The 7212-nt window shown below is 40.8% G+C and overlaps 1 long non-coding RNA gene across 1 annotated transcript in view; it reads left to right on the forward strand.

Moving 5' to 3' along the window:
* Positions 1 to 7212, forward strand: part of LOC119870722 — a 70592-nt gene that overhangs the window by 44617 nt on the left and 18763 nt on the right. The gene's annotated exons all lie outside the window — the stretch shown is intronic.

Consider the following 7212-nt stretch of genomic DNA (forward strand, 5'->3'; position numbering starts at 1 on the left):
CAATTATAAAAAGGCACCAAAATATCACCATGCAGTGATAACCACTGTTAAGTAATATGCTTATATCTATCCTCCCAGGTGTAGATGTGAGAGAAAGCCACAATAGAATATCTGAAAGGATTTCTGAATGTATCTACTCATGAAAACTATCTCTACTATCTAGTGAGCTTCCTTCTGAAATTAAGTTGTATGTGTTGACTCCTCAGAGCTAATTACTTTAGAAGGAAAGAATAGGGTGAGAAATGCAAGCCTTTTGGAGGAGTTAGGATCTGTAACTGGATACCAAGAAGTTCAATTGGGACAATTTCTGTTCGCAAACCATCTTTTTTATTTTGAAGTGTAAAGTGTAAGAGTGCCTGGACGATTCAGTTGTTTTAGTGTCTGACTTTGGCTCAAGTCATGATCCAAGGGTCCTGGGATTGAACCCAGCATCAGACTCCCTGCTCAGGGGGGAGTCTGATTGTTTTTCTTCCTCTGCCCCTCCCCACTGTCTTGTGTTCTCTCTCTCTCTCAAATAAATAAATAAAATCTTTAAAATAAAATAAGAGTGTAAAGTCTGAGGTATTGTATTAATTTGAGTAAGGTAGATTATATTTTAGTGAGAAATTCACCCCCAAATCTCAGTGATTTAACAACAGAAGTTGACTTGCTTCACCTGAACACTTTTGGGAATCATGAATAGGTTTTTGAAGATGTCATTGTCATGAGGGTGTTGGGAATTTAACTGACCACTCCGGCTTTCTGCCTCCCTTTCTGTGGCCACTTTCTCTCTCCCCAGAGAGACTAAGTCCATTTGTCTTTCTTTATTCCAGTGCTGCTGCATATACTATCCTTTGAACTTCTGTGTGCCCCCAAACTGGCAGCAGAGGAGGTGCTAGTTCCCAACCCCTAGGTTGATTTTCATAATTCTTTCATACATGGTCTGGGTCTTGGGGGTGCTGTGGGCTTGCTTAGTTATATCCTAAATGCCTGACTTGGGGAGCCCCATCACAAGTCAGAAGTTATTACGGTGTGTGCATCTCAAGGCCAATCCCTGGTTCGAAAAGAAGGTAAAGTCTTGGAGTTGGAATGAGGACACCAAGCTAGAGCTAAGTAGGAGGGGGACTATGGGAAGTTAACGTATGAGGAAGGTCAGTGTGGGTCAGAAGGAAAGCAAATGGATGGGACTTCCTGGAAGCAGCATGTTGAGACCATTTAAAGGGACTGCCAGAGAGTAAACTCTACCCACGGTGGAGAAATAGTCTAGGCATGCAGTGAAGGGAGTGTAGGAAATTATAAAGGTTAAAGAGAATGACAAAGTTCTCTGGGCCCTTGTCCCTGGTTGGTAGTTCATGATTCTCTTCTTTAGAGAGTATCCAGATCAACCCAACCCTCTGCCTTTTATACCAAGAACTTACTGAGCTTACCTCTTCCATCATTACTTCCTGCTCTAATGTTTGCTCTATTACATGGAAAATACCCTCCCTTAGTTAGGGCTGGATCAGAGAGCAAGAACAGACTGACCCTGTGTGTTCCCTGGTACTGGTAGAGCATTTCCTGATCTAGGACATCCAAGTTTGGGGGTATGTGGGGGGGATGTCTCCCATCTGGGAATGCTTGGCTTCCTACAGGAAAAACCATTTGGGCCATTTTCTTTTAGAAGCCTTCACATTCATGTAATTTTCCTCTTAAGAATGTGGGCTCCAAGTAGTCATTCTGGTCTTGACATACTTTAAGGCAGAAAACTTTCTTGTACTGTAAATGTTCCATTCTGAAGGATGTAATGCTTCCAAAAGGACAAAACAAATCTATGTGTTCAATTTCTGATTTTCTTTTCTTTTTTTTTTTAATTTATTTATTTTGATAGTCAGAGAGAGAGAGAGAGAGAGAGGCAGAGACACAGGCAGAGGGAGAAGCAGGCTCCATGCACCGGGAGCCTGACGTGGGATTCGATCCCGGATCTCCAGGATCGCGCCCTGGGCCAAAGGCAGGCGCCAAACCACTGCGCCACCCAGGGATCCCCAATTTCTGATTTTCTATTTAACTCTGACTTTTCTCTCCTTTAAGTCACTCGATCACTCTCCTTTATATCTTCTGTACTTCGTGAACGATAGTTTCCATTTCTGAGAAAAATGTCTCCAACTAAATTTCCACCTTAGTTCCCAACAGGCTTTGCTTGCTGATTAGGTCACAAAGGTTTCTGGAGGCAAAATCAGACATATTAGTGTTTGTGACTAAAGTTGTTTAGTTCTATATCTATATATCTATGATATCTACTGCAAGATGAGAATGAGTTAAATTGATCTTTAAGTGTTGAACAACTGTGTCTACTGAAACATTTCAGACACTTCTTCTGAACTTATCACTTCATGTCATAGGTTGGTCAACTTTTGTATTTTCACTGTACACATTTTTTACTTTCAATGTGGTTGCATGCACCCCAGCCAGAAAACTCACTTAACACTAGATCAGTATCCCTGGCACTGAGCATCTCTTGGGTGTGGGAATGAGTTCTTGTAACATCTTTAGAATTTGTTGGTTTTGGAGGTGATGTTTGATTTGTTTCTGAATCTGTTGTTGGAAGCATATCCATTTACTGTCTATGAACTGGAGAGCTTTATAAATGTAATTTGAGAATATAGCTTCCACCACCCAATAATGCTGTTAGGCTTTTACAGTATGGGTTTGTTACCATCAAAGTGGAAAAATAGCACCATACACACATCCGAGTCTGCATTGCCACATTGTCTTCCATGCCCTCTTCTCTATGGGTCCTTGAACTACCTGGTGGTCAGAGTTATGTTGTAAATGGATGTAGTGTGTTGAGCTGTGGCCTCTAAAAGATGTGTCCACCTGGAATGTGACCTTATTTGTAAAACAGGTCCTTGCAAATGTCATTAAGGTAAAGATCTTGAAATGAGATCACTCCGGATTATGGTAGGCCCTGCGCCCAACGGCGAGTCCTCAGGAGAAATGGGGAACAGATACAGACATACAGAGAAGGCCATGTGAAGAAGGAGGCAGATTGGAGTTATGCACCTGCAAGCCGAGGAACACCAGGATTGGCTGCAGCCACCAGCAACAAGGAGAGAGACCAAATGATTCTCCCTCAGAACTTCAAAAGGGAATCAACCTTGCTCATACCTTGATTTCAGATTTCTGGTCTTAAGAACTGTGAAAGAATACTTTTCTGTTGCTTTAAACCATCGAGACTGTGGCAATTTATTATGACAGCCCTAGGAAACAAATATAATGGAGGCTGTCAAATGAAATATTTTGCATAAAGAACATGTTACTCAAAGCAAAGCTTGGCAAACTATAGCCCCATGGACCAAATCTGGTTGGTGCCTATTTTATAAATAAAGTTTTATTGGAACACAACCATACTCATTGATTTATGTATCATTTCTGGCTGCTTTTGATTTACGATAGCAGAATTGAGTAGTTTGTAGCAGAGACTGTAATACCCATAGTGATTAATATATTTACTAGTATATGTTTTGTGCAAAAGCAGAGTTACTTAAGGACAGTGATAGGGAATAGGGAATTCTGTAGTGATTTCTTCAGCCACTCTTAATATATCTGCTTTGAATATCTATATATTCATATTTCAATTTGCTTAAAGTCACATATTTCCTATAGAAGTGGAAATATTGATTAAAGGAAGGTTCAGGGCAGCCCGGGTGGCTCATTGGTTTACCGCCGCCTTATTGGCCCAGGGCGTGATCCTGGAGACCTGGGATCAAGTCCCACGTCGGGCTCCCTGCACGGAGCCTGCTTCTCCCTCTGCCTGTGTCTCTGCCTCTCTCTCTCTCTCTCTGTGTCTCTCATGAATAAATAAATAAAATATTAAAGAAAAAAAAGAAAGTTCAACAGAAACAGTTGGTCTATAGGATTTGTGTAGCTTCAAGGTAGATTGTTCATTGTCCTCATTTCGGGTTCTCGGACTTAATGTGAATTGGAAGCATTATTAGGTTGGTAGGCTTGAGTAAACAATAAACATCCTCTTGGAATAAGGAAAAGAGCTATCTATCATTGTATTGAAGGTTTGTCTTTGCCAGATAGTCCTGGGTGCTTTTTATTTGATTAGCAATGAGGAGCAATGGGATGGGCTTTCTCTTTAAATGTGTGAAGTTCTCCTGCCTTCTAAACAAGAGATGCAGTAACTGAATTTAAGTAGCACACAATAGTAGCTTATTAATTTATGTTGATATAGTACATAAAAACGCATTACCTCTCTGTGGAGGACGTCATCCTCAATGATGATACATGCTTTTCTCCTGAACTTTTTGCCTTTTTAAAGCCTTTTAAAGTTTTCTAGGGAAATAAAGATTTAGAACGTTGGTCATCGACCTCCTACTGAAAATTTTTGACTGCCTTTGAAAAGACTCCTCTTGCAGAATTTTCTCATGTCTCTTGAAAATTTACTTCAAGGGATTATTCAGGGAAATAATCATGGATGTTCAAACATTGTTACAAAGATGTTCATCAAAGCACAATTTATAGCAATGAATAATGGCAAAGAGCCTAAACTTAAATTTGAAATAACAATAGAAAATGAATTAAATAAGTGCTTCTGTACTGTGAGCTTATCAAAGAATATTTAATGGCATGAAAAGATGCTCTTGGTATATTTTTAAATGGGGAGAAAGAAAACACATAGTATGCATGGTGTAGAACAACCACATGCTCAGGTGAAACAGGTTAAAATTTTAGGTGTTTTCTTTAATATTCTTTCACTTGTCTCTATTTCCTAACGGTTTTTCAAATAATATTTTCATAATAATAAAAAAAAGAGTTAACTTAAGATGAGGATCATGTCCTTTCAAATATTTCATTTAGAGTTAAGAATGTTGGTTGATATAAAAATAACTTTCTTTCCCCAAAAAACTGATAAAGTACTTAAATTGTTGTTAGCTAGTAGAGTACATTTGGACAAGTAACTTCCTCCTCTGAGCCTCAGTTTCTTCATCTGGAAATGAGAGCTTTGAATTCATTGAATCCCTAAGTTCCTGGTCACCTATGATATTCTGAGTGGTGTGACACACTGGTCTGATCAGCCTATTCATCAGTAACTCGGTCATTAAGAACAGAACACGCAAAATGGGGGGTAGGTCAGTGGTTGAGGTGGGTATCAGCCATCCCAGGCCTTTGGACTCTGCATAAGTGCTGCTGGGTAAGGAGCTCATGCTCTTGCTTACCCTGATGCAGAAAGCCTACTTCCTTCACTGGCTTGGGAGTGTTGGGTCAGATCGGTCCTTTTAGGAGTACAGTTTCCTTAATCCTCTTTGTCTTGATCAAGCTGTGGCAATGCATTTTCTTAGGGAAAAAAATTCTACCTTTAAAATGTAATTTGTACTAAGTGGCCCCAGGCAAAAAGAGCCTGCAATAAACTTGGTGTCAATTTCATGTTTTGCCAAAGTTTGTGAAGTGCTTTGTTTTAGAAGAACTTACCATTTCTCTGTTGGGATGGGTAATCATCAGCCTGCTATGTTTTCAGAAAACATAAGACTTAAGTATTACATCTGGCCTTTAAAATTTTTATTGTGTTCACTCTGATGGGGTCATTCTTTTCTCTCTCTCCCTGTCTTTCTGTCCCTTACCTGAACCCCAACATTCCCTGGCATTGCCCAGGATAAAAAATGTTCCTTTGTGATGTGTTGAACTGTTTCCCCAATAAGACATGTAGGTTCCTTCAGGATAGGCACTGTGATTTTGCTCATTCTGTGTCCCGTTCCCATCCTACCCAGTGTTGTACACAGTGACCAGTAAGGGCTTTTGGTTTGAACTAAAGAGCTTTGCAGCAGGCCCTTTCAGATGTGACCCTGTTTCCTGAAGGCAGGTTCTCTCCAGTAACGTTATATTTTTACCCTACATAAGTTCTTATTTTGCTTGAAATTATAATCAGCCAACTATAAGAATAGGATATGCTTTGGTGCATGAATATGTTGGGACATGCTTGATGTTGGAGAATGGATGTTGAGAAAAACAATTCCTAGGACAGTTCACTCACTCAGTCAACAACTATTATTATTCACAGTGCTATCTGAGGCTGCACGGTCAGAGCAGAGGGAGGACTTCTGGTGTCTGTGGTGTAGGCATAAAGATGAGCAGGGAAATAAAGAGAAGTGACACATAGACTCTCTGGCCATCCATCCATCCATCCATCCATTCATCCATCCATCCATCCATCCATCCATCCATCCATCCATCCATCTAACAAATATCAATTGATAGCTTACTAAGTTCCCAGCACTGTTCTCAGCACTGGGAGATACAGTGTGATTAAGATAAGCAAAGTTACCTACTTTGTAGAAGGTAGAGCTTATAGTAAGTGGGAGACACAGACAATGGAATAATTGAACACTCATTTCAAACAAGGAAAGAAAATGCTGGGGCCCATATGTGGCTCAGTGGGTTGAGCATCTGACTCTTGGTTTTGGCTCAGGTCATGATCTCGGGGTTGTGGGATTGAGCCCTGTGTCAGGCTCTGTGCTCAGCCTGCAGTCTGCTGGAGAGTCTCTCCCTCTCCCTCTGCTCCTCCCACTGCTCATGCTCTTTCTCTCTCTCTCTAAAATAAATAAAATCGGGGTACCTGGGTGGCTAAATCAGTTAAGCATCTGCCTTCAGCTCAGGTCATGGTCTCCGGGTCCTGAGATCGAGCTTCATGTTGGGCTTCCTGCTAAGCAGGGAGTCTGGCTTCTCTCTCTCTCCCTCTTCCTCTGCCCCTACCCCCTGCTCATTCTCTCAAATAAATAAATAAAAATCTTTTAAAAATTTTAAAAATTGTTAAAAAACAAGGAAAGAAAATGCTATGAAGAAAAATAGAACCACGCAAAGGGATGGAGGCTGATGGGGGCATTCAGGGAAGGCTCTATGAGAAGGTGGCCTGAAGAGAGACCAGAATGGGGTGAAGAGGCAAGAGAGAGCCCTGGACCAAGCATCAGGCTGCAATCTCATTCTAACTTCACCACTGACTGTGCGACATGGACCAAGTTCCTAGTGTCCCTTTCTCACCTGATTATTGATTAAATAAAATGATGTGTGTGACTGTACATTCAAGACAGATGTATTATTATTAATAAAGTTTAAGGCCTGTTGCACGATTTGCATAAAGGATAGTGTGTGGGAGTCCTTTTACTGTTTGCTGCTAGTTCATGGCTGAAACAGCCAAGCCCAATCTTCCTGGAGTGGTACAAATCTCCAAGAAGTTTTTAAATCTCCTCAAAACCC

The sequence above is a fragment of the Canis lupus genome, chromosome 1 (genome assembly GCF_011100685.1).
Source record: "Canis lupus familiaris isolate Mischka breed German Shepherd chromosome 1, alternate assembly UU_Cfam_GSD_1.0, whole genome shotgun sequence".
Taxonomy (NCBI): Eukaryota; Metazoa; Chordata; class Mammalia; order Carnivora; family Canidae; genus Canis; species Canis lupus.